General features: G+C 40.6%; 1 protein-coding gene across 3 annotated transcripts in view; it reads right to left on the bottom strand.

Annotated features, from left to right (window-relative positions):
• The window catches only part of BACH2 (BTB domain and CNC homolog 2), a 196,826-nt gene that overhangs the window by 98,767 nt on the left and 73,435 nt on the right, over positions 1 to 24,624 (bottom strand). For 2 of the 3 annotated variants that reach the window (XM_062572745.1, XM_062572746.1), the window contains exon 2: positions 11,151 to 11,259. The gene's annotated coding sequence lies outside the window, so the exon portion shown is untranslated. Of the gene's footprint in view, positions 1 to 11,150; positions 11,518 to 24,624 lie in introns of those variants that run through there. The other variant, XM_062572744.1, reaches the window with a different exon arrangement.

The raw sequence follows: 24,624 nt of genomic DNA, 5'->3' as shown, positions 1-24,624 counted from the left end.
TCTGTCAGATGCCGTGACAGAATGAGACAGCACTACAGGCAATGAAATCATTCACAAGGAACTCATTTTTTTAAACTAAAAATTAGACATGTCAGATAGTCCTGGCATGGTTGATCATACAGCCTAAGGATCATAGAGGCTCTACAGAAAAGGAATCAAAATGTCTCCCAAAGACAAATGGATTTTCGCACATCTAAAATTAATAAGTAAATAGATAAAATTGCGGTCTGGGCTTTGTTTCAGTTTTCAGAGCTAATTTCCGGCCACCGTTCAGAGAAACGTTTTGCATTTCAGTTTCTGAGTCACCAGTTTTAACAAGTGCACTTGCTGGAATTACTATGCATGGGATCTGATCAAAATATTTCGCTCTCTGAATCGAAGTTCTTTTCAATTTTATTGATGCACACATATGTATAATTTTAAAATGGTGACTGACAAAGCAGTGTTGTGTGGATACAGTCCTGGTGTATGATACGCTCAGAGCAACCCTATTCCACAATGCACCAAACATCCCACTGAGACATGGGGAAGCGTCCTGAATTCTACCCAAACATTCATGTACACTGGTGCTGTTCTCTTGCATCGCTGTTATAAAATGATATACGCTTCCAGAAACATCTTTAAACATAACATATGAATGAAAATCATTCCTGAAAAGAATCTGTTACGAAACTGAAAATCAGAGACCGCCGCAGTGCTGTGTCTAAGTTGAGTCATCAGTTCCCTTTATAGCCTAATAATTGACACTGCCTTGATCAGAATGACTGATCCGAATGTTGCTTTGTGTTTGTGTTTTTTTGTTTCAAAAAAAAGGAAAAAAAAAAGAAAAGATTTCCTATGTAAACAGGCTGTCTATCGTCTTGCAGGAGTGTTTATATTTGCCAGATTGTGGGGAACATCTGTCAAAAACAGATTTTACTCTCTTCAGTCAACTCAGTACAGTTTGAATCAGATTGTACTACAAAGAAACCAAAACTGAGTCTTTTGTTACGGAAGAAAATATGCTGCAAATTCTCAGTGGAAGCCTGGATTTATTCCATTTTCTTGGGATTAAATGCTGCAAAGATTACTGCAGAGTTCTGAACTCTTCCCCTGGAGGATTTTTCCCCAAAGGAAAATGTTGGGAATTTAAGAGCTTCCTGTTTACCCCTCTCCCTGCACTTTCCAAAATAAAGTATCACCTAGGAAGACAGATATGAAAAAAAAAAAAAAAAACAAGGTTCAGTCAAACTTCAGAGCACATTGATTTTTCCACCTTTTAACAACAGTATTTGAATAAAGGAGTGATCCCATTTCCGGCGCCTCCAACATACACTCCGACATATCCACATTCTTCAGGTTATATCTCCGTACACCAATTCATTAATTATTTTCACGTTTTAAATGGTTAAAAATCAAGTGAGCTTGCAACTGCCTCTAGTGGTGTTTTCTGAGGATCAGGTGACATAAAACAGCAGTTGCTACAATGAGGATAATGACAATCCAGCCAGCCATAGTGTGTGTCTCCTGCCAGGGAACATGGCCTGGAATAGCAAAATTATTACAACAAAAAAAGAAACCAAAGGCAGAAACAGGTGGGAGATTTCAACAATAAAAGGATTAGACCAAACTATAAGCATAGAAACAGAGAGGAGATGAACCAGGAGCACAAGGCTCAACGGGTACCACTCAGGCGTTAAGTCTGGTATTGAACAAAGACTTCTGTTAGATGGACTAGTAATTTACAGATTAAGGAGAAAGTACAGAAGAATTTAAGAACAGATACTTGCTCCCACTAGAAGTATGTTCCCAGATACTTCACAAGTTAATGGCCATGTCTACATTAGCCTTTGTAGACTGTATCTGCTAGTGCTGGGAGCTAATGTGATGTCCATTTTGTGCATTTTAGCTTGGTTTGTGCAAGATACCTTGGATAACTCAACCTTGATCCCGTGGACCGAATGCTTATCAGCAGTTGAAATATATCAATCTTCAGCTGTATTTCTGAAGCACACTTTTCAGCTTAGTTTAATTCAAAAGATATCCAGTTCATGAGCTCCAAGACTACTTTCCAACACAAAACAAAGCCTCACAGCCAGGGACAGCTGAAAGATTTATTTCAGAAGAGCACTCTTGATCCAAACTATAAAGCTGATGTAGACACATCCAGTAGAGCTCACAGATTATACAACACACTACTAAGTCTTAAAAATAAGACTTGGAGACAGGAAAGGAACCCGAGAATACTGCAACTCTGGAGAAGACACAGGAGGCTCCACTGAATCAAGAGAAGAAATGAGTACTGAGAAGGTAGATTTCAGTATAAGAAGGAAAAAGTCAAAGTCCAGAAGGAGTGCAGGAAAACAGGAGATGAAACAAATGGAAAAAAGGAAGAAGAAAATGATTTACTAGCTGCAGATGACACTAGATTTTACTTCCCTAATTGTCCTAGATTGTTGAACATGTAACTAATACTTAGCCGTATCTGCAAAATGTTGTAGTCTCCATCCTTCAAATGAAGCAGAATGAAGTCTTGCTTTTCAATGACTGAAAAAAATCTTAACACAAGCAATTTACACTGGTCCTTTGATATAAGAATGACTGCATAGCTATGTTTACAAAACATATCTATGACAGAACTAAACCAAGTAATCTCAATTATAAATTAGAAATGATGCCCAGAAACATACAGCTTTATCTAAACCCAGAACAAAACCCAGTGCATGTCATCAACCTTCCAATATATCTAGGGAATCTTTCATATTTTTCTGAATGATACTTTGACATATGTTGACGGTTTTAGTGAGAAATGGTTAGATATGTTCCCAAAATGTGAGGAGATGCACTGTTTTGTGCCAGATTTGAGAAGAGATTGCATGTAGTCAGTACTAGTATTACCTATTAGACCTATACCAATACAATTTTTTGATTGTCGCTTTTTCAAACTCTTTGAAGTTTTGTTGTTTCCAGGTACAAGGGTGGCAATACTAAGATGGAGGCAGCAGGGAAAAACCGAATGGGAATTAAGGCCACTTTGCAATCTCAAGCAAGCAAGTGGAAGAATCACTTCTGGTTTCATAAGAGCACTGCCAAATCTAACAAAATGTTTGCAGTCTGGTACTGCATACCAGTAGGCAGTTATTAACATCCACTAGTGTTTTGCCACAGGCTAAGCGGGCAAAATATGAAGTGACTATTTATGTTTGCTGTGATTGTCATTTAGTTCATTTTGCACCAACTTCTGAATATCATGATGAAAAAATACATATATAACAAAAGCATGGGGAACGAAGAAAAATAAAATTTACCAATTCATAAAGAACACAGGAAACTAAAATAACAATTACTATATTTTAAATATCTATCTAGTTCTTTATATCAGCTTAGCTCAAATAGAAAACTTGAATACTACATTTATTTTCTCCTTCAGTTTCATGCTATCCAAAATCAGAATCTTTGTATCGGTATCATCTTCATCACAATTAAGTCCCATCACCCAAAAAAGTAGTAAGAATCAATGTGCACTAATCCAAACTCAAAGTCAATTCCATAACTGGAAAAAGAAAGAGCTCTTTTAGAGAGTCTTCTTCACTGCTCTTAAATTATGGGTGAACCAGCTTCTAAAGTCTCAGGCATGATCCACGCTCACAACTTACTCCTGTAATAAAAATATGCTCTGCACCCACTAATTATAGTTTAACTCTTGCCATGTAAAAGAACCACTCTTTCCAATTCTCATGGCTTTTGGAGTTTTTAACTCATACCACAAAATCTGCCTGTTCTGCTTTGTTTATCCTATTTTGTTATTCTTTGTAGTCCCAGCAGTTGTTTAAAATTGTGGAAAATAGGCAGTTGCATAGAGAAGGACCAGTACAGCAAATGCTGTACCAATCAGTGCCATACCAATCAGTGTTATTCTATATTTTATCATTTGTGACACCAGTGTGCCAGAATCAAAAAAATCAGTTACTATGAGTCTGAGAGTCTGTTTTTCCTCTCCAGTTTACAACAGTATAATACTTGGAAGAAATAATTCAGAAAAGAAGCATAGCCATAGGTAAGAACTGGTAACTTAAGACTGTGTTTGGATTAAGGATTGTGGTTTGGGGCACATCTCTGGGAAGCAAGATCAGCAAAGTTTGCTCTCTTGGTTCAGTCAAAGAGACTTCCCACACTACCTGTTCAGCAGTCATCCCAAATTACTCACTACCTGTGCGTGTGTCTTGGTCTCACTGAAAAAGTCTCTACTTTTCCCTGAAGCTCTGCAAGCTAAAAACTTAAATCTAATGCTTTCCCATGAGTTCACAGTGGCTAATGAAAAACACATTAATGAATACTTGGGCAAAAAGGTTCTCCACAATTACAGCATGCAGTCATAAAAGCCAATGTGAGTTGGCCAGTGAACACTTCTATGTAGAAACTGGCTTAATACAATTTCCTACTTGGTAAATAGTAAGAGGAAGTTCTGAATAAATGTTTGTTTTCACATATTTATTTCTTCTACACTGGGTGAAGCAAGACAAAAGGATGTTTAGTGATAAAATGATTTCAGATTTTGTTCTTCATGCACAATTTTGGTCTATAAAATTATAGGGCTTTTAATCTCATATACATTGTGGATTCTATAATCATCATCTTCATAATGAAACCAGACACAGTTTACTTCCCTTTCCCCCACCCCGTCACCAGGAGGGCACATTGAAATGAGAGAGTTAGTCATGTAAAACTGACTGAAGAATACTATGCCACATTTCTGTCACTTGGCTTGATCTCCATGCGAAATGATGGCATTTAAAGTTGTTTTTGCCAGCTTTAACCAGAATGAATAGGTCAAGAAGCAACATAACCAAAAATGTAAAGATTATAAAACATGCAATTTAGCTTGTCTGTGGAAAAGGCAGAAAACAATCGCTGGGTGTTTCTACAATTCCTTTTGCTCCAGGCAAAAGTAGATTTTATTGAACTGTAATCTTGGATAAGTATATTGAATCTTACAGCTAAAGCCAATTACACTGTGTTAAATAGCAGGCTTCCTGATTTCCAAGAGGAAAATTATGTCTTGGGTATAAAACTAAATTAGTTCAATAACTAGTTACTTGTAGCTTGGGCGTGGTGTTGAAACAGCAATGGACAGCTAAGCTGTTGCAGCATTTTCAGGCAGTACTACTATAAAGCTGTAAGCAGGATGACTTCTCATGCTTACCAGAAATCCTTGTACTTCTGCAGTTGGGAAGACTGGTAACCATTAAAGGCAGAGAGGGGACACCCAGTGGTAGCAGTGCCACGTCTCAAACATCCGTGTTTTCTCATGGCAGGAGACTCTAAACTAACCAATTTTGGAACGGAAGACACACAATCCCATAATTGAAAATCCTCATGCTTAGAGGTTTGGATTAGATGCAGCAGCCAATTCTAAGATGCTCTGTTTCCTTCCAAGCAAGAAGTGAGTTCTTTACTCAACTAAAATAGGAGTAACTCACCTGAAATCAATGGAACCATTCCAGGTCCATCAAGGCTTTTTACAACCTAATACTGCAACCTGTGGCTCAAGTGGGCTCTAAATCACAGATTTGCCAGGGCATCTTCCCAGTGTCCGGCAGAGTCCCCGTGTGCCTGCTGCCTTTGCACAGATTTCTGCTCCTGGCTGTGGTCGAAGGCTGGCCTGACAGACCTCTGGTCTGACCCAGAGCAGGTACTCTTATTTGGCAACTGGGTTCAGAATTTAGGCTATTATGTACTGTCTTTAACTGGGGTCCAAATGTGAAAACAAAACAACAAAACAAAACAAAACCCTGCTTCATGAATGAAGAAAAAGGGCCCACAGATGCAGTGGAATTGTGAGGAAAAAAACACAGGAAGGCGACTTGATGAGAGAGTTACTGGAGAAAAGCCAACCCACCCAAGACAAAGACAGACTGCTGTTCAGAAATAGCTAGAGGAGGGAGGACCAGGGAGGTGAGGGGAACAGCACATGTTGCACTACTGCTGTATCCTACACAAGTCATAAGAATTAAAAAAAAATTCTCAGGGAAGGGCCTGGATAGACAGAACAAGGGGCAAAACGAGGTCTGAGTAGGGATCTTCAAAGATGGCAGAGGAAGCATTTATGTGGCCACAGGAAGAGGACAGAAATGCGGCGAGCATGGAAGGATATACAGGTTCCAGTGAGGAAGATCTCTTATCAACCCTGGCAACATGGAGAGAGTTGAGTGTCAGATCAAAGGAAGGTTTGTGAAAGGAAAGCCAAAAACAGGGAAGGCAGTAAGAAGGTGGCAAGACAGAAAACAGAAAGAGCTGCTGTAGCAGAATCAAAGATAAAACCAAAGTGGCCACGGTCTGAACAGGAACCTGCTTGTACTTTCAAGACCTTGTCAGTGACTAGAGAAGAGCATTACTAATGTTTGGAGATGAAAAAGAGTCTATAGGCCTCCACACCCTCTTCCCAGAGAAAAAAGAATGCCAGTAAATGGTGAGAAAAGTCTGACTCTCAACCCATGTAAGGTAAAAGGACAGACACATCAAAAGGCATGTGACTTGTCATTTCTGATTCCTTACTCAGAATTAGCATCAGCACTGTGTGAGATTCATATCAAAATCTCTTAAATGAATATTTGCCTATCAGAGGCTGAGTGGAGGAACAGAGAGGCTAGAGGCCAGCTGACCAATTTAGTTCCAGTGCCCAGCTATCCAGAAACCTTCAGCAGGTGCAGCAAGACTCTGCCAATGCACACCTTGCCAAGAGGCCTGGAAGGTAATGACAGTTCACTCTTATATCCTTCCTCAATTGCTAGGCTCACCTTTGATACCTCTTGAATAGGCTCATGTTTTCTTCAGTTTCTTTCTTATGAAAAGGCACAACCATATTTAAATGTCAAGAGATCTCTGTATAATTCAGGAGATGACAGAAGCTGTAGTTTTTATCCAGTTGGGTTTGTGTGGGTCGTGTGTGTCAAGCATATATGAATGACTCAAAAGCTATCAGGAGACAGACAGTGAGAAGAAAGGTGAGAGACAGAGAATATTCCAAATGCCTACCACAAGGGCAGGCAAACTCCATGAAAATCAGATCTGAAAGACTCAAAAAATCAACCTCCTCAACTTTCTAGACCATTTCCTCTACTCCCAGAACAGTGAAACACAAGGAGCATGGGGGACTAGCCTTGCAAAGAAGCCCATCCCTCTCACTCTAGCTCCAGATGGGCTCTGCGCACTGTAACATCCAAGTCTTTCGGAAGCATCAGTAGATTTCACCTTTACAATGCTCTGCTGGAAGGGAGGATGATGATCTCCATTTTAAAAATGAGGAAGTCAGTCATGGGGCAGATTAAGCAGCTTGCCCCAGAACACACAGGAAACCTATGACTGAGTGGGGGAACTGAACCCCGACCATGAGTTCCAGTTGAGTACTCAGTCCAAACCGGGTGTCCGACAAATCAGCTTTTCTACTGGGACTCTGAAATTCAAGAGTTTTGTGCATTTTTAAATGAATGTGGTTCTTTCATTTGTCTAGCCACTACATTTCATTTCACTCACACTTCTGCTTTGTAGAAGCTTTTATTCTGGTTCTTTCATACTGTGGTTAAAAGAAAGAAAGACAAATATCAAACAGCATTTAACCTTCACTATTTGGTCTTCTCCCCTGCCAGCATTAACCTCTCTCTACCTCTAAGAGTTAAGTGTCCTTCATTTGTACACTCTGTACTCATAATCAGGGCTTCATCAAAATATCTCAGTAGTATCTAGAAAGAGATTTCTTATTCAGAGTTTCAAAGAATTACAGCAAATGCTTATAGTAAGCAACATTCTGAGGCAACAGAACAGATCTAGTGGGAAAACAAGAGAATGGAGATGCACAAAAAAGATTCTAAGTAACTGTTCCTGTATTGCCAGGCAGTATATCAAAATGAGCAATCAGCTAAAGAAAAGCTACTGGAAAGTCATTGCATTAAAGTGCCTAGAATGATTTGCTGGCTTGGCTAATGAACCACCGTCCAGATATGACCAACGTACTCTCAGTCAGTGTACTGCAGCACTAAGGTAAAAACATGTTTTTATGGGTAAAAACGTAGTGTCTCACTGTCATCGTGATAGTGGTTTAACTGATACTTGAAAACATTTTCAGATTTTTTAGTGAACAGCACATAACACATTTCTAACACAAAATTCTGTAGTATTACATTAGCTGCAACAAGCTGCAGCAAGTTAAACTGTTATTTCATGAAATAATTCACACTGGCTGAATTCTTTACAAAAAGAGGTTTGAGAGGGAAAAAAAAAAAGTAGTTCATTTTCACCTGAGTGTAATAGCTACAAATAAATTCAACAGTAAAAAGAAAAAACGTTGGCTATTTCTGAGAAAATACTGCAAAACCACTAACTTTTTGAAAGTGGCCAATATGCTATTTTCAGCTTATTTGGATGAAGCCCAAACTATCCACAACTAAGGTGCACCAGAAGAACACAACCATTCCACTTCAACCACAGGCTTTCATCAGCTTTTGCCCACTGTGCATCCATGGCTATCACGCCTTACAAAATAACTTGAAACTTTTATGCTAAAAGCATCTAAGCAGCTGCAAAAATAACCCTCTGAAAATATTTAAAACTTAGTTCCACTCAGCAGCTGAAGAAACAATTACCGATTGAAAACTTCAGTGTTTGATATTACTTAATAGTTGGGGAAAAGCTATTTGTGAATCATAATTAACATTTATTTAATGATTTAAAAACATGTATCTACTGTTTGAGACTTCCTAGAGATCCAATATGTTGCCTTCTGGCATGATTACGAAGACTAACATAGTTAAATTCATACGACATGAGGCAGAAAGCCACACTGGAATAGTGAATCCTTTGAGGGACTGGTGTAACGGAGAGGGCACAACTGCTGCAGCAGTATGCACACTGGGATACGATACAATGTCAGAACCTGGTCTAGGAAACAAGTTGTGATTACTTTAGCATAAATTAAATTCACAGCTTCAGCTCCTGGTGCCACAGTGACTAGTACATTATAATATAACAAAACACCATATTGCTAAGGGCAATAAACCCCAAAGTTCTTCTTGAAATAGCTCTAATAGTTATTGACCACGACAGCAGTGCCATCCAGGGCACAAGGTTGTAGTGAGCCTTCCTGCTGGTAGGTTAAAAGACCAGTTGCATGAAAAGACCAGAAGTGCTTGTGATCCCAGAGGCAGCCAGGCACCTGCCTCCTCCACTGAAAACAATGTGAGCTTGTGCATGGACTCATATTCCATGATGAGAGGGACCATTTTTAGGTAGAATGTCAAAAATATAAATTTTGTTTTGTTTTAAATGCATTTTTCCAGAAGCAGTTGCTTCACTCTTTCTCTTTCCAGATGTCAGAGCTAAGGTTCCACCACTGATAGCAAATGGGTCCTTTTTTCACCTTATTCCCATCCAGCTGTGGAGATTCTAGCTGAGTGCTACACTGCCCTCGCAGGCATAGAGCAATGATAAAATGGTAGTCAGCACACAATATCTGGCAGACAACGGCAAAACAAGGATTTTTGTCAAGCACAACCTCACCTGGAGAGTGATCCAAGTGTGTCAGTTGACCAGGCAGAACAAAAATCCACAAACAAGAAGCCTATTCCAAAGAAACGATTCAATTATTTTACCACCTGGGGATGAAGGACTGAGTGTTGGGATTAGCACTTTTTTTCCTTCCAACTAGCTTATACACTTCAAACATAACCTATAGGGACTACTTTGCAAGGTGCTGAGCAGTGTGAGCAACAAGTAAAATACACAAACATGTGCTTAACTTTAAGTGAGTTGAGTCCTGAGTTACTAAACCTCTTGCCCTCTTTCTCTAAAGGGACCATATTGTCAGAGGCCATTTGGAGGGAAATGCACTTAAGTCATAAATATTTCTCATGTCAGAATAACCCACATCATCACCAGCAGAAAAATGAGGGCAATATAAAAAGAAATAAAATATTTGTAAAATTTTAGGTCACAAATACCCACAAATGGATTATACTTTTAAAAGTGACTGTATAAATCGCATTATGAGGTTTTCTTGGTGCAGTTCTCAAAAGTTTTCTAGGCTGATGATGTTCATTTTTAAGTACAAACATGTTTTCAATGCCATTCTTAATGCAAATGGCTCTTAACCTGAAACAGAGTCTTTTTCATTCACATATATTCATCACAGACAGATCCAGGAGACCAAATCACTGTTGTTCAGAGCCTGCTGAGGTTCCCTTGCCATACACATAGCATGTCAGAACAGACAAACCAGTTCTCTTTTCTGACCAGTTAGGTTACCCATGGCAGTTATCCATGGAGTATTTCAAATCACAGTAGGCAGATCACTGTTCATGGCCCACAACAGCTGCATGAAGTGCTTGCACTAGCAAGGCTTTTCCAGCATAGCTAAAATGAAGGCAGGGATGAACACTAAAGCCATGTTTTAGCCTGCAGAAAAGAAGACTGAGGGGGGATCTTATCAACGTGTACAAGTACCTGAAGGGAGGGTGTCAAGGGGACAGGGACAAACTCTTTTCAGTTGTCCCGTGTGACAGGACAAGAAGCAATGGGCAGAAATTGAAGCACAGGAAGTTCTGCCTGACCGTGAGGGGGAATTTCTTCCCTGTGAGAGTGACGGAGCCCTGGGACAGGTTGCCCAGAGAGGTGGTGGAGTCTCCTTCTCTGGAGATCTTCAAGGCCCGCCTGGACGCAACCCTGTCTAATGTGCTCTAGGTGACCCTGCTTGAGCATCATCTAGTTTGGACTAGATGATCTCCAGAGGTCCCTTCCAACCTTACCGATTCTATGATTCTATGATTCTGTGTTTCTGAAAAACCATATAGGCCATGGAGTGAAAAGCTGCACAGGTGAAAGACAAAACACATCAATATTTATTTTGCCAAATTTCTTGCCAGACTTATATGTAGCTGCCTAATCTTAGACATGTTTCGCTATTGCATGGTAGAGCTTTAGAACAAGCCAGCAAGAAGACAGGGATCTAAAAGGCTTTAGCTAAATGTTTTAGACACACGAGCGTTCACATCCTCATGTGCATTGCTACTGTGGATCAAATGCGACAGTAAAACTATAAAATTGTAGGGAGCAATCAAAACATCCCCAAATCCCCCCAAACCAAAGAAATTACTTCATGTTGCTTTTTAAAAAATACTTACTTACAACCCAGTCCGGGAAATGATTCCCAAGAAAGCCAACTGCTGCTTTAGACGGTTTACTGTACGGCGTGGCTCAGCTCTTTCACATAAGAAGCACAGACAGTTATATCTAGAAAAGGAAATAAAACCAGAATCTTTTGTGAGCAAATACGCAAATAAAGTCGTCTTTCTTTTTTAAATCATAATCAAGTTAAAACTAGCTTTAGTAGTAGGACTGTATAAAGTTCTCATGCCTCATGCCAAGCTTAATGTGTGCTGTCCATTTACAGGAATGAGCTTCAAATCACAGTCAACGCCTACCTAAGCAGCTGAAGATGAGAGCGCCTGTGCTTGGGAAAAAAACATGCTGACTATATCAAAGCAGTGAACAAACTAGCACAGCTGTTTTTTTTTTTTTTTTTTTTTTTTTAATCTAGTTCTACTTAAAGCATTCTCAGGAAACGCAAGACAAAAAACTGGCTTTAGTGTCAAAAATCTAGGTGATTTCAGTAAGGCCAAGAATTCCAGGCACTAAGTTCTTTTTCTCTCTTGAGTGGGTGTTCACTTGCAACTTTTAGACATGTTAGCAATTCAATGACTGAACGAATTAATGTTCAACTTAACAGTCATTGTTAGGTTGGGACGTTATTACTGCTTGTTCTGCTAAAGTGACAGATTAAAATAGGTTTGTATCTGAAAAGTTGTTTTCTACAGTATATGCTCCCCAGCTTTTCGTACTGAATCATTTTCTTCCATCATGTCAACTCCTATTTTACGAACCATTACTGTGAACCCTACCACAACAGCTGGGATAGGTAGGGAGAAGAAACAGCACAGGGGAAGGCAAGAAGAGAGACAGAGCAACCCCCATCATTTCTATTTGGTTTGCCATCTATTTTTTTTAAGTATTTTATGCCCTTTATGAAAGATTTTGCAACAAAGGAGCATGCTCAAATTTGCAGGAAAAAATTCTGCTTTTAGCAGAAGCAAGCAAACAGAGGTAAAATCCAAAGTAAAAGAAGTACAGAAGGGCTCTCATTCATTGAGCCATCAGCCTAAGAAACCTGTTCATTGTCAAGCACTTTCTGGAGTGCGAGATTGAACCTGCAATTTCTCAACAAGTTTGTAACACTAATGGCGAAGCCAATCCAGAAATTTCAAGGTTGGGCTGACTAGGTTGGAGGAAAAAAAATACCACTGCATATCTAATTTTTGCAGACTCAGATCCACTTTGCACTAGTAAATGAGCTTTCATCCTTCCCTTCTTTCTTTATTTTTTTTTTTTAGGGTAGATAGCAAGCTGCTGACAACTCACACCGTACTAAGAACTATTCACACTGCACAAAGTGTTTACCACTCACAACTGATGCTAAAAATTAATTTACAGCACCACTACAGAAAGCTTCGACAAATTGTCATGTGTTGACACAGTCATAAGTTGTTGGTTAAAAAAAGTAACACTTCCCTCTTCTGCCACCTCATGTTTGAGATCAGGGATGGGCACATTATGCAAAGTTTGAGGGTTTGTAAGCTTCACAAATGTTTGGGCTTCACAAAACAAGCTAGGTTGTGAAACTTTTTTCCTCTTACAGTTAGGCATGTGTTTACTGCCAAAAAGATTCTAACAAGAAAAAAATCCTTTTCCATCTACCCAGATCTATGTGTTGTGTGAAGCAGGAAGAAAAGGCTGTAAAATAAATAATCTTGCATGACACTTTTTCTTCTCTGTGACCGATAAGATCAGACCAGTGACAAATACCCTGTATCAACTATTCAGAGCTGCAGACACCACCCACCTACTGTAGAAAGAAAAAAAGCACAGCTCCAAGTAAGAGTTTTAATTGTTCTCAGCTGTCACTTGTTGTCTTAAGTGAACGCATTTATTTCCCAATTCTTCTGCATAGCTCTATATGAAAAAAAGCAGCAGTGTTCATCAGACAAGGTCCAAATTGATTTATGTGTACTCAAGATAGCAACCATTAGTCAGCACTTGTGCCCACAGCAGCTCTTAAATAACTCTTCCTCTTCTTGTTCAAGGCAGGATAAATAATCTGTCTTGTTTACGCCTTAGACTCAGTAATGGGCAAAGTGGTGGTTTTGCCTGAAATGAGCAGTGTTTCAGTAGGTAACATGCTAATTAAAATTGTAAGCTGCACACAAGAATAAATCAAGGCTAAGCCATAAGGCTAAGGCTGGAGAGACTCAATCAACAGGAAATAAATAATGCATCTATCTGGCCAAGGTATAAAACACCTGTATCTTTAAATTTTATTGAATCGCTTTGCAATTCCGTAGAGAAGCTCACTATGGCCTTCAGCTGGCAATCAAACCAAGCCGTTACACTGCAGTGTCTGTAATATCAGGACATGAGGATGGCAAATAGAAGAAAGAAGAAAAAGTCAAGCTGGGCCCTTCACGAGGCAAAATCTCAAATGCTAGGACTAGTTTAGGGAGGCAGCACATTACTGTGAAATGAGTATTCTTCGCCAACGCGCTTCTTGAGGAACACTTGCAAGCCACTGTTTTATGTTTTGCACCAGCAGCCTGGACTGGAAGTGCCCAGTTACCCTTTACTAAAGTCAACCACCCCTTCGAGCATACACTGTGTACAGGTGCAGAGGAACTTCGTTCAGCAGACTGACTTTGCAATACAGGGAATTCATCTTCCTTTTTCCCCCAACATTTGTACAAAGAAGAGAGAAGTACAGAGAAGAGTTGTGAGTGGTTCCTAAGTCATGAAGAGAGGTAACTTGGTACCTTTGCAATCTGCTCACCCTAGCCTGTGCCTATACTGGGGCAGGCAATGATTCACATATTTCTCTACAAAACCCAGGACATATGAAACCCAGGACTCTAAAAAGAGTTCCTGCAACACAGTAAGAGGGATGAAATTTCATATGGACACTTCACTTGTTCATACCCCACTCACCTTTTCTGAACTTCTTTCTGTTAAAATGCAGAACTCTAACACCGCACTGCTCATCTGGCTTGCTTTGCCCCAGAGCAGAATGGTGTGCAAATTTGCTTGCAACAGCTTGATTTTACGGCAGTACTGAGCTAAATGCTGGTATTTTTGCAATAGATGGACATGGAGAATTGATCAGCACATGCAGAGCCACTCCTGCTTGCAGACAAGCACTGTATGTCCCAGTACCAAATTTCTCCATCATCTTAGATGTTACTCTGACAAATGACATTGATTACTCTTTCAGATCTAATGGAAGCAGAGACACTGAGGATTACACATGCACTTCATACAGTCAAGATAGACATTATCTTGTGCTGCTGACTGAAATGACATCGTCCATGCTTAATTAGTTTAGATAGCTGTGCATTTAGAAAAGCAATCAAGTAGAAACTCCTATCTCCCCCTTCCTAAGTAGCAAAAAGTTAGAAATATTTTCAGTGCATCACACGAAATGCACTGTCACCGGATTCAGTCCAAGAGTAAATGAGGTTGAAATAAAGATGATACAACTTTCAGCTTGAAAACAGCAGCTGTGTAAATACCTATTCTTTCACCCAGAGGGTAACACTAATTTTTCTCTAGACTAGAGGAAAATTGATAAAATCTAAATTCTATTGTAAGTTATCTCCAGTGCCCAAATACAACGTCTCACAAGCACTTTTGTTCCTTTGCTGTATGAAAGGAAATAGAAATAGCTTAAGCTCCCCGAGTTCTTATTTTGGGACAGAAAAAGCCCGAGACATCCCCATTAAACCGGTGAACAACACTAATTTGGAAAAAAAGGTGGAACTGTTCACATATACTTTTTGGGGGAAAAAAATGTTCATTTCCATTAAAAAACATTCACTTGGGGCAACTTTCTTCTTGACAGATCCACCTTGTGAATATGGAGAAGCCACCTGCAAGCAGAAGGGCCTTTCCTGCCCACGTCCCTTGCCTGAGCTCTTGCCTGCTCTAACCAACGGTCTATGTTATCCTTGTTTCTGCGGGGCAAGGGGAAAACTCCCCCCGACCTTCTGAAGTGCAGGACGGCCAAGAAGGCTTCAAAAACTGAAAAATGGAGATCAAGTCAGTTCTGTGGCCTTCCTATGTCAGACCACGCTGCTCTGACTCTCAGGTTCTGGCAGGAAGAGGATGGCAGAGGCTTAGCTGATCCCACAGTGAGTCCCCCTCTCACTGCTGTGTGCATCGCCATAAAGGAGAAGCTCGCTCCAGCAAATCCTCTCCAAGATTTCCCACGCAAGAAGGGAACATACGAATTTATGCTGCTGCCTTGGTGATGCAGCTGTGTATCCCCTGTGACGAGATAAAGTACAATATACTGAGAAATGTTTTAGTAGCAACTGCCTGCATGTGGTGCAGACTGTGTGAAACAGATGTTCCCTAAATAGAAAAAAAAAAAAAGCGGTGTTGCAGCTTTTTTGTTCCCTGGGCACCACTTTTCCAACCAGAGAAGGCAGAATTACTGCTCTGCAGTAACCCAGATACTTCAGATTTTCTGGGGTTTATGAAAGTGTCTCCTCTCCCAAGGCAAGTGACATCAGTGACTAACTCGAACGTGGGTAATTTTCCTGTCTGTATTCTACGTTCGTCTTCGTACCACTGTAAAGGTCACAGCGTCATATCTCTTACACTGAGGTCTGCCACCCACCAGCAAGCAGGGAGGCAGCTCATCTGGACAGCCTCACAGGACCTCCTGCTAACATTCAGGGGAGCAGGGAAAAAGCCCTGCAGCTTCCAGTTGAGGGGGGGATTCGAAACTAGTTCAGTTTCTGAAACCTTACAAAGAGACTCAGATGTTCAAATTACCTGGAACTGAAAAGATCTGAATCTGCACCGACTTGCTTAGCAAAGCCCAAGCCCAAAGAAATCCTTCCCCTTCTGACTCTCCCATCCCCTCCCCGAACAGCGGAGGGAGTTACGGGAAGTGAGAGCTCTGCAAGCATGAAACAGTGGGAAAAGGGACGAGATCTTTGTTCATGCCTCTGTGGAGCACACCTTGTGCTTCCACTCCTTTAAAGCAGAACAACTTAGCGGTTCTGTGAAGAGGTTAATCACTTGAAAGCCAGTATCTCCGTTTCCCTCTTTGCAAGCTCCGTCAGAAAAGGAAGTGCAAGAATCCCTCCGTAGGCAAACTGGGAACTGCCTCCCCTCCCCGACACACAAGCGGCCTCTCACGCATGCATATAGGCATCCTTTCCCTTTGCTTTACAACTGAGGCCTTTTTCTAACTGCGTACATTAATATACTATTCACAACTTTGCTAGTATTACATCTGTTGCATGGTGTCTAACAGTCAATGCCAGCATTATCTATAGCAATAACTATGAAGCAAAACATTTACTTCATTGAAATAGGACCCTTTTCTTCCTGAGTTACTTATTGCTATTTTTGGTCAAATAAATCATTCAACTTCTTCCTCAACTTGTGTGCGCTGTGGTGAAACTTTTACCAATGCCAAAAGCATTTTGGTTAAGAAAAATTCAAATGAATATATTCCCATAGCTGCTCTCAAATCAAATCTCTACTTCTTGCTTGGACAATGTCATCCATTTTTGATTTTAATGCAATGCTCACCAACAAATGAACTTAAAGATTCAGTTAAATGGCAGAGCACAACTGAAGGTGCTAGCGATATCTATCGCCCAGCAAAAATCACTCTTTATAGAGCACTTCCACAAATGAGCATAGAATTCTCTAAATGTTTTTGGGCCACCTGATGCCAAAAAGATAACCAGATAACTAAGACAATCCAGACCCATCAAACAGGTATGAGACTTAGGGAAAAAAAATTAAATCAGACCATTTTCGTGAGTATGTAGAGAAACCCTCCCTTCTACTTCATGAGGCATTGACTTGCCTGTGCAACCTGGTTACAGGCCCAAGGAAAGAGCCAATCCTGCAGCTTTTCAGCGATCTGCCTCACCCACTAAAATACAGCACTGCAGCCAGCAGTCCTTGACCCTCCACTCCATAGCGATCTCCACGGCAGAAGTCATCGCTGGAAAGGCAGTAGCCAAGAAAGCTACTAGTGTAAGATTCATCTCTTACCCTGCTATAGAGACAATTCAATGAAAAGGAAAATACGAACCACCTCCATGTCCTCTGGGGTAGTTTTGTTTCATGGGGTGGGTCAAAGAGCAAAGTGGGAGGCGTGGTGGGGAAAAACATTATCAACTGTTTGGCATTTCCCCCTAGATTACAAAAACCTCCCCATCTGAGAAATTGCTAGGCTGCAGTGAGGATATTTTCAGAGTGCTATTTGTTCAGCAACATGGTTACTGATGCTGGCAGTACAAACAGCGAAGCGGGTATATGCAAAAGTTGCATTCAACACAAAGCAATGAAAGACCAGGACACATGAATCAGATCACTGGATGATCGTGAATTCATCCAGTTCCCGTCTTTCTGATGACTTTCCACACCATCCAAAACTCTTTGGTTTGGATTTTAGTCAAGTCTGGCTTAAAGCGCTCAACTTCAGCTGTCAAAAAACCCAACCCTGCTGGAATGCCTTACTCATAACGCAGCCTTGCAAAAATTATTAGCTACGTTACAAGGCATTTCCCTTTGGGGACCAGAAGGGGTGAAGAAAGGGGATGGAGAGTGACAGTTTGTGGTTTCTAATGCAGCAGTAAAATAAATAAATAAATAAGAGGAATACAGGATATAATGTGTTTACATTTGTCAAAACAAGTTTCCTGGAGACACTGAGGGTTCATGCCGCTGAGCTGTCAGTTCTACGAGGAACTGCTGCCTCATGCTAGCGGGAGGTCAGTCACTGACCTACTTTCTGATAGAACTGAATTCATTTGCTACTTCTGTACACAAACCTTTTTTTTTTTTTTTTTTTTTTTTAAGGGATACTCAACAAACCCATATAAAGCTGCCTTTTAAACCAACTTGGAGCTTCAGCTGATGCTCTGCAAGGATATTACATATCCTGGCAGAAGGCCCACTACACTTGGTCTGCTTATTCTTTTGGAAAAATCCACACAGAGCATTTTTAATTACTTCATGCTGCAAATACATCTTTCCCTCCTGAACTTTTACATTACACTGATACTAAAATACTAGCTATATAACCCATTACAGACCATAAAGGATGATAGTACGACAATAACCTATACTTCGCCTAGGCTACTCCTGAAATAGATGCCCATTACAACAGGATTAGCTCGCCAGATAGACAGATGCATGATATGACATATTTGCAGGAATAAAACACAGAGTTATTAATAGAAAACAAAATGGGTATGGGAAACTTTATGAATTATTCTAAACACCTATTGATCTGATAATCCCCAGCACAGACGCTCATAAAAAGCATCTGTGCCCACCAGAAGAGGACTGTAGGAGCACTTAAACTAGAGGATAATACTGAGAAGTGAAGTCGCAGAAATAACAGCAAAAGAGGTGCCACCTACTTACACTCATTCCTTAATGGCTACATGCACACAGATCTAATGTTATTAAACAAATCCTTCCATCAAACTACAACCATGATTCATGGTGTTCTCTTGTAGAACTTCCAAATCTCTGGATTATTAAAAGATCAGAAATAAACTCCTGCAATTATACTTAGCAATGATATAACTGAAAGCTTCGCTGTTTGGATAGACACAGCTTTCCATCTTTCTCAGGCAACAGCACTATTTTTCATAAAGAGAAAAAGCTCCACACTGGTCAGTGAAAGCAGGGCCATGCTGCACTGAGGCCCTGGACTAACATAAGGAAGATCAGAGCCCATCAGCTAATGCCAGCCTCTGATTTCTTAGGCAACCTGTTCTTATACACGGGCCACAATCCTTCATCTGCAAAGCAAGGATAGCCACCTTCTCCAAGAGCATGGCTTACGCAGTATCAAAATGTTACGGGTGAGACTTGTGCCGTATTTTGTGTTTCCCAGTAAAACAATGGCGAAGGTAGTAATAATTACCGTAATGCAAAGCAATTACTAGTATCAAAACAGATTTATGTTCACTCGTTCTTGGACTTCACAAGGCTCAGGCTGCCAAAGATAACGATGCCAAACCCAGCACTTCCAATTGCAAGTGTGTTTTTGTCAACCTTTTTAACTTTCATCTGTGCCTATTTACAAGACCCAAATCTGAAGTTCAAATAAATCCAATAATTCACTCAAAGCCACTAGGATTTGAAAACACTAGGGAAGTGTCAAGGTGTCATCTAGCTTGTTCTGCTGAGAAGAGTACTTTAGAGTTTCACAGAGACATAGACAAGGAAGCTATTTAACGAGATGGTGGCATACTGAAACATGGATGGGTAAGTAATTAATAGCTACCTTCTCTAAGTAAAAACTTTTCTGAGAGAAAAATCAGTTTATATGGAAAAATACAAGTCAATTGCTGCCATTTTGGGTGGATAAGAACTGTCATGCATGTTGGCATCTCTATCACCATTAAAAGATTTTAGTCCTTTGAAGCAACTTATAAAGACTTTCACAAAAAATAGCACGTAGGAAGCAAGGAACTAACATAAGGAGACACCAAAGAAATGTCAAAGCTGGTAACTAGAATTCTGATGAAAACATGTCATAAAGAATCCACGGAAAGGGGAGAGAACTTCTCCCACAAAAAAGTTAAAGCCCAGCTAACAGGTTCATTTTAGTGCCACGGGAGCAAGAGTAATCACACGATTGCACAGATGCCATCATTAGAATATACAACATTGGCCAAATAACACCTATACATTAGTAGCCCAAAATATTTTCCACTTAGAAAGGTGCAATACTCAAATACTGGATCATCACATTCAGAGCCCTCTAAAATACTCATGTGCAGGTTTCTTTATCAAATTTCTCTGCAGCTTCTAGTAGAACATATGGCACCTCAAAACAAACAATACAGCAAAGAAGAAAAAAAAGCCATGCTCCAAGAAATAGGAAGTACAAATCCATTAATTAAGCATTTAATTCTTTTTCTCTCTCACGTCTGTCTTCGCAGATTGAAGTCTCTCTCGGCAATCAACCAATTTTGGGATTCACTACTGTCATGCAAATCATGGCAGTACTTCAGCTAGAAAGACACTGTCAAACATAATGAAGTTTTGCTTCCGCTTGTACCCACACTGGTGCTGCATGCAGCATACACGCTACTTCAGAGAGACTACCTGGTGATGCAACGTGGGACACAGGCCTTTAAATGCCCTGGTTTACAAGGACTGCAGACCAGGCATAGCAACAAAGCCACTACTGAATCATGTAGATGATTTAAAGCACGTGTCACAGAAACCATATCACGCTGTTGTATATTATGTAGACATAGCACCTAATGGGCTTTTGGTACATATTAGAGAATTTTCAATCATTTCATTTTATTTCCAACTTTCGAGTCGCAAAGCAGAAGTCCATCTGCATGTGCTTCAGAGATACACACTATAAACATGGAAAAAAACATTCATACACTAAAATGCATGCAATTATCAGCAAAAATAATTTTACCACCAGCATAAAGGCTTACTACCCTGGTATTACGTAGAGCTAGAAGCATGCACTGTGATGTTTTGTACCTCACAGAAAAATGGGGATATTCTCTCTTTTAGCTGTGCATGACTCTATTTTCCAGCACTTTTTAATCATAATTTAATCCTCCTCTTATTCTAGGGACACTATCCTGTGTCCTTTGCTATGGGGTGCTGCATATACAAGCACAGGGACAGGCAAGGCAGAGAGATTTCACGTTTGGAAGAAGAAAGGATGCCACTCTAATTTGTATATTAGTTTTTAACAGCTTGTTCTCACACTGATCCTACTGGAATTGGTGTTGGCAGAGACAGAATAGTAGGCAAGGATAAACGAGATATAGTTCATTACACTTGAGGAACACTTTTTATAAGGCTTTGCAATATATCAGAAAGTCATCAACTCAATGAACTGTTTATCTGTATCTGCTCACTCACATGAAGAATGCAGTGCTAATGTCCTTACCGTAAATTGCATTTGCAATGCACATTTGGCCGCCTCACCTGAATTATTCCTGCTTTATCCAGCTCTCTTAAGCTTTAGCCTGCCTTTCAACACTCCCGAGCAGCTTGTGACAGTTGCCATTTGAAAAAAGTAAATTAAGCTGCAAGCTCTCTGGGCAGGTTCTGTCACTGTGTGTTTACGCAGCATATAGCACAACGGGGCCCTGACCTCCTCGGCCTCTGGGCATCGCGGCAACATAAATGATGATAACCCAAATGTCAACAGAGTGCTCCTTTTCCCGTTCTCTAAACTACATATTGGTCGAAACTCCAGAGGGGCAAATAATCAGTCCGGGAACAATGACATGCTTTAGACTGAATGTCGCGTGATCCAGAGCTCAAAATAGAAATTTACAGTACAAAAATTTCACGACATGGAAGTCTGTAGCAAAAAAAACAGAAAGTTGCACTGTCTAGAATCTCAGTTTCCAACCCCTACAAAGTCCAAATAGCTCAAATACACATCTGTAAACGCTGCTCTCAGAGTAAAAGCTATTTTAAACTAATTTTGGCAGCTACCAGGAGTCATAACTAGGTTCAATACACAAATGCCAGTTGTAGGGTTTTTTGCATCCATCTCAAAACTACTACTGACCAAGCGTTCAGATAGGACACAGGGCTGCTCTGCTGTGGAAACTCTCGTGCCTCTGTCGTCCTTTAAACCTGGACATGGAGTTCTTACAGCTCGCAGAGCCCATCTTTACAGCTCCAAGGATGGATGATGAGCAGCACCAATAAAATTTAGAATCTTAAAAGTTTCAAAAGTTTTCTTTCCATAAAGTAAGTGTTAGACAGAAAATGCATGACAATGAACTGCAAAAAGATTTTTTTTTACGGGCACTCACTTCAGATCACCCACATGACTCATCCACTTTGTCACATTTCCAAACTTCTGGTAATAAAAAAAGCTTTTACAATTGTACATAATCATGTAGCTTTTTTTGCTGGACGTATAAAAACATCTAGTGTATTTTTTTGCTTTATGTATAAAAGCACCCAGTGTATTTTTTCATTTTTAACAAAAATAAACATCTCAGCACGAGTATATGGATGGTGATAATCATTTACTAATGCCTGAAAACCTACCATTTTCTGTTCCTAGCTACTTCTGAGCTTCTTTTTACCTTTGTCATCAGGCTCCCTGAAACACCCAACCAGTTTTCAGTTTTCCAGGCAGAGCCCTTCACAAATACCTGTCTATCCTGAATTTAGCACAACTTGTCATTCAGAAGAGCTTCTTTCCTTTGTGTCCCCTGAGAGCACAAAGCTCCCCACTCCCCACTCCAATGCACAATTCAGGAAGGCAAGGTTAAGGTTTATGGCAACACAGCACAGACTGGAATTAAACGAAATATATACAGAAAGATGCACCGTAGCTAAATTTCATTTTTCCAGCGTGCACCACAGGAACGTATGCATCATCAGAAGAGATTGGTGCGGATCCCAGGCTACCCTAGGCATGGGGGGGAAGGAGAGGACAAGTAAGGGAACTTAAAAAATGAAAAGAATTTTTGGTGGAGATGGCACTACAGAACTGCAGAAGGAGGCGAGGGATTTTCTGCAGACACAGTGAGGCCTCCAGGGACAGCAACACGCCAGGGAAGTGATGGGGGTGGGAAGGGATATTGTTTAAACAGCATTGCTGGCGGTGCACGAGGTCAGTCAAATGAGGTCATGTCACTCCTACAGAAACCTCTACCCGAATTAACACGATGGGCAAGAACGATCGTCCTTACAGAAAAAGTGCAATGCAGAGGCATTGGTCAGCTTAAATAACCCAGGACTCAGCTTACGGAAGAAGCAAACCCCAATGTACAAGGACCTTCCTGACAACTTGGAGGCACATAAACTGCAGCACCTGAAATATATAAACAGAGCAACATAATATTTGAAAATATATATTTTTCCACTTACTAAGAAAACAACAAACTGAACACTGAGGCTGTATTTTTAGGGGAGATGGCTCAAACTATCTTTAGACAGCAAAATGAAATGTGTATGCATACTGATGTCCCAACATGCAAGAAGAGCAGAGAATTGGAGAAAATGCTCTCTAACATCTCAGGCTTATAAGAAAGGCTCGTTTTAAATAAGGGTAGGAATAAATATTCCAGGCAACACTGAACCAAAAATTAGAAAATAGGCAAGAAGCCAGTAGTTGGGCATGGACATTTCAGTGTAACGGCTGCATGGACTTACTACCCTCAGCTTCTCTTCTTCCAGTGGATTTTCAGGTATTATTCCCTTTGGTCTGGTTCTCCCCCTGCAAACACTCTACGCTCCTTCCTCCAGCTTTTTCATATGGCTTTCTATCTCACTTTCACAGATCCTCTCTTGGAAGCATGACTGAAACCATAAATTCACTTCTACACATCTGTAACAAAAATAGTTTTTCTAAAAGCTATTCTTCTTCTCTATCAAGGGTGACACAAATGATATAGAGTCATTGGCAATTCAGGGGTCTTGCCGCTACTTTAAACACCAGCCAAGACAGAGAGCAATGCTCTGTCTCACACTGGAAAGAACAATGTGGAACATTTGTTTTTTCATACAGAGCTGGTATGCTTGGGATCATTTCTATTTGTGAAGAACTGAAAACAGAAGAAATAATAACCTCAGAGCTCTTGTTGCATGGGCCAACTATTATTTTTTAAAGCAGAATATGATTATCACCTCTCTCCAGAAATAACTCAGAGTCCATTAATGAGGGGACAGATCTAATTTACTGTGATCACTGTTCAGCTTGCAGTAGTTGAAAGGAGAGGATAGCATCCACATGAAGTATAATTTCAGCCTCCTTTGGAAAGAAAATTTGTATAAATAGGACACACAAGATTATGATGTTTCCTATGTTAGCTTATGGTTGGACGCTGCTGTTAGCAAAGAAACCAAAGTGGTGGGGTGAAGAACTGCATTACATTGCAGACAGAACACACCTTAACTGTGGTATAGCTACCGACGCACAGTGACTCTGGCTCACCACGGCACCTGTGTTTGCTCACCGTTTGCCCCTGTTCCGTCTGTCCGTGCCCCTGCCCACTACCCTATCTGCAGCCATGGCTACATCTCAGAGGCTTTGCAGATCTGCAGGGAAGAGCACGTGCCAGAGCCAGCAGACCTCAGCTCCAGACGCAGCAAGGCAAGAGTCCCGGTGTACACTGCAGGCATGTCTAGACACATACACGTTTTTCCTTAGTTCTTCTTGGATGTAAGGAAATCCTTGGTAACATGACCAAAGCAAGCAGCGCTTGGCAGGATTTTGAGGCAACCTGAGAGTACTAGAGGTGTGAAAGACCCCGTTCATCTCTCAACCTCCAAATCTTCCATAATCCCAAGCCAACAGCAAAGCAGAAGCTCCATGGCTTACGCTTCAGGCGCGTTGCACAAGTGACTGCCCATGCAAGCACCGTCGGTGACTTGCATGGAGGTACCTCTTCTTCGAGCTCAGTTTTACTTGGCTCTTTGTGGCAAATAAATTGAATGCTGGCAAACTCTGGGCTAACACAGGCTCAGCAAACTCTAGGCAGGAAGACGAGGGAAAAA

The sequence above is a fragment of the Rhea pennata genome, chromosome 3 (genome assembly GCF_028389875.1).
Source record: "Rhea pennata isolate bPtePen1 chromosome 3, bPtePen1.pri, whole genome shotgun sequence".
Taxonomy (NCBI): Eukaryota; Metazoa; Chordata; class Aves; order Rheiformes; family Rheidae; genus Rhea; species Rhea pennata.
Note: the sequence above shows the minus strand (reverse complement) of the source record. Positions and strands in the feature narration are given on the sequence as shown.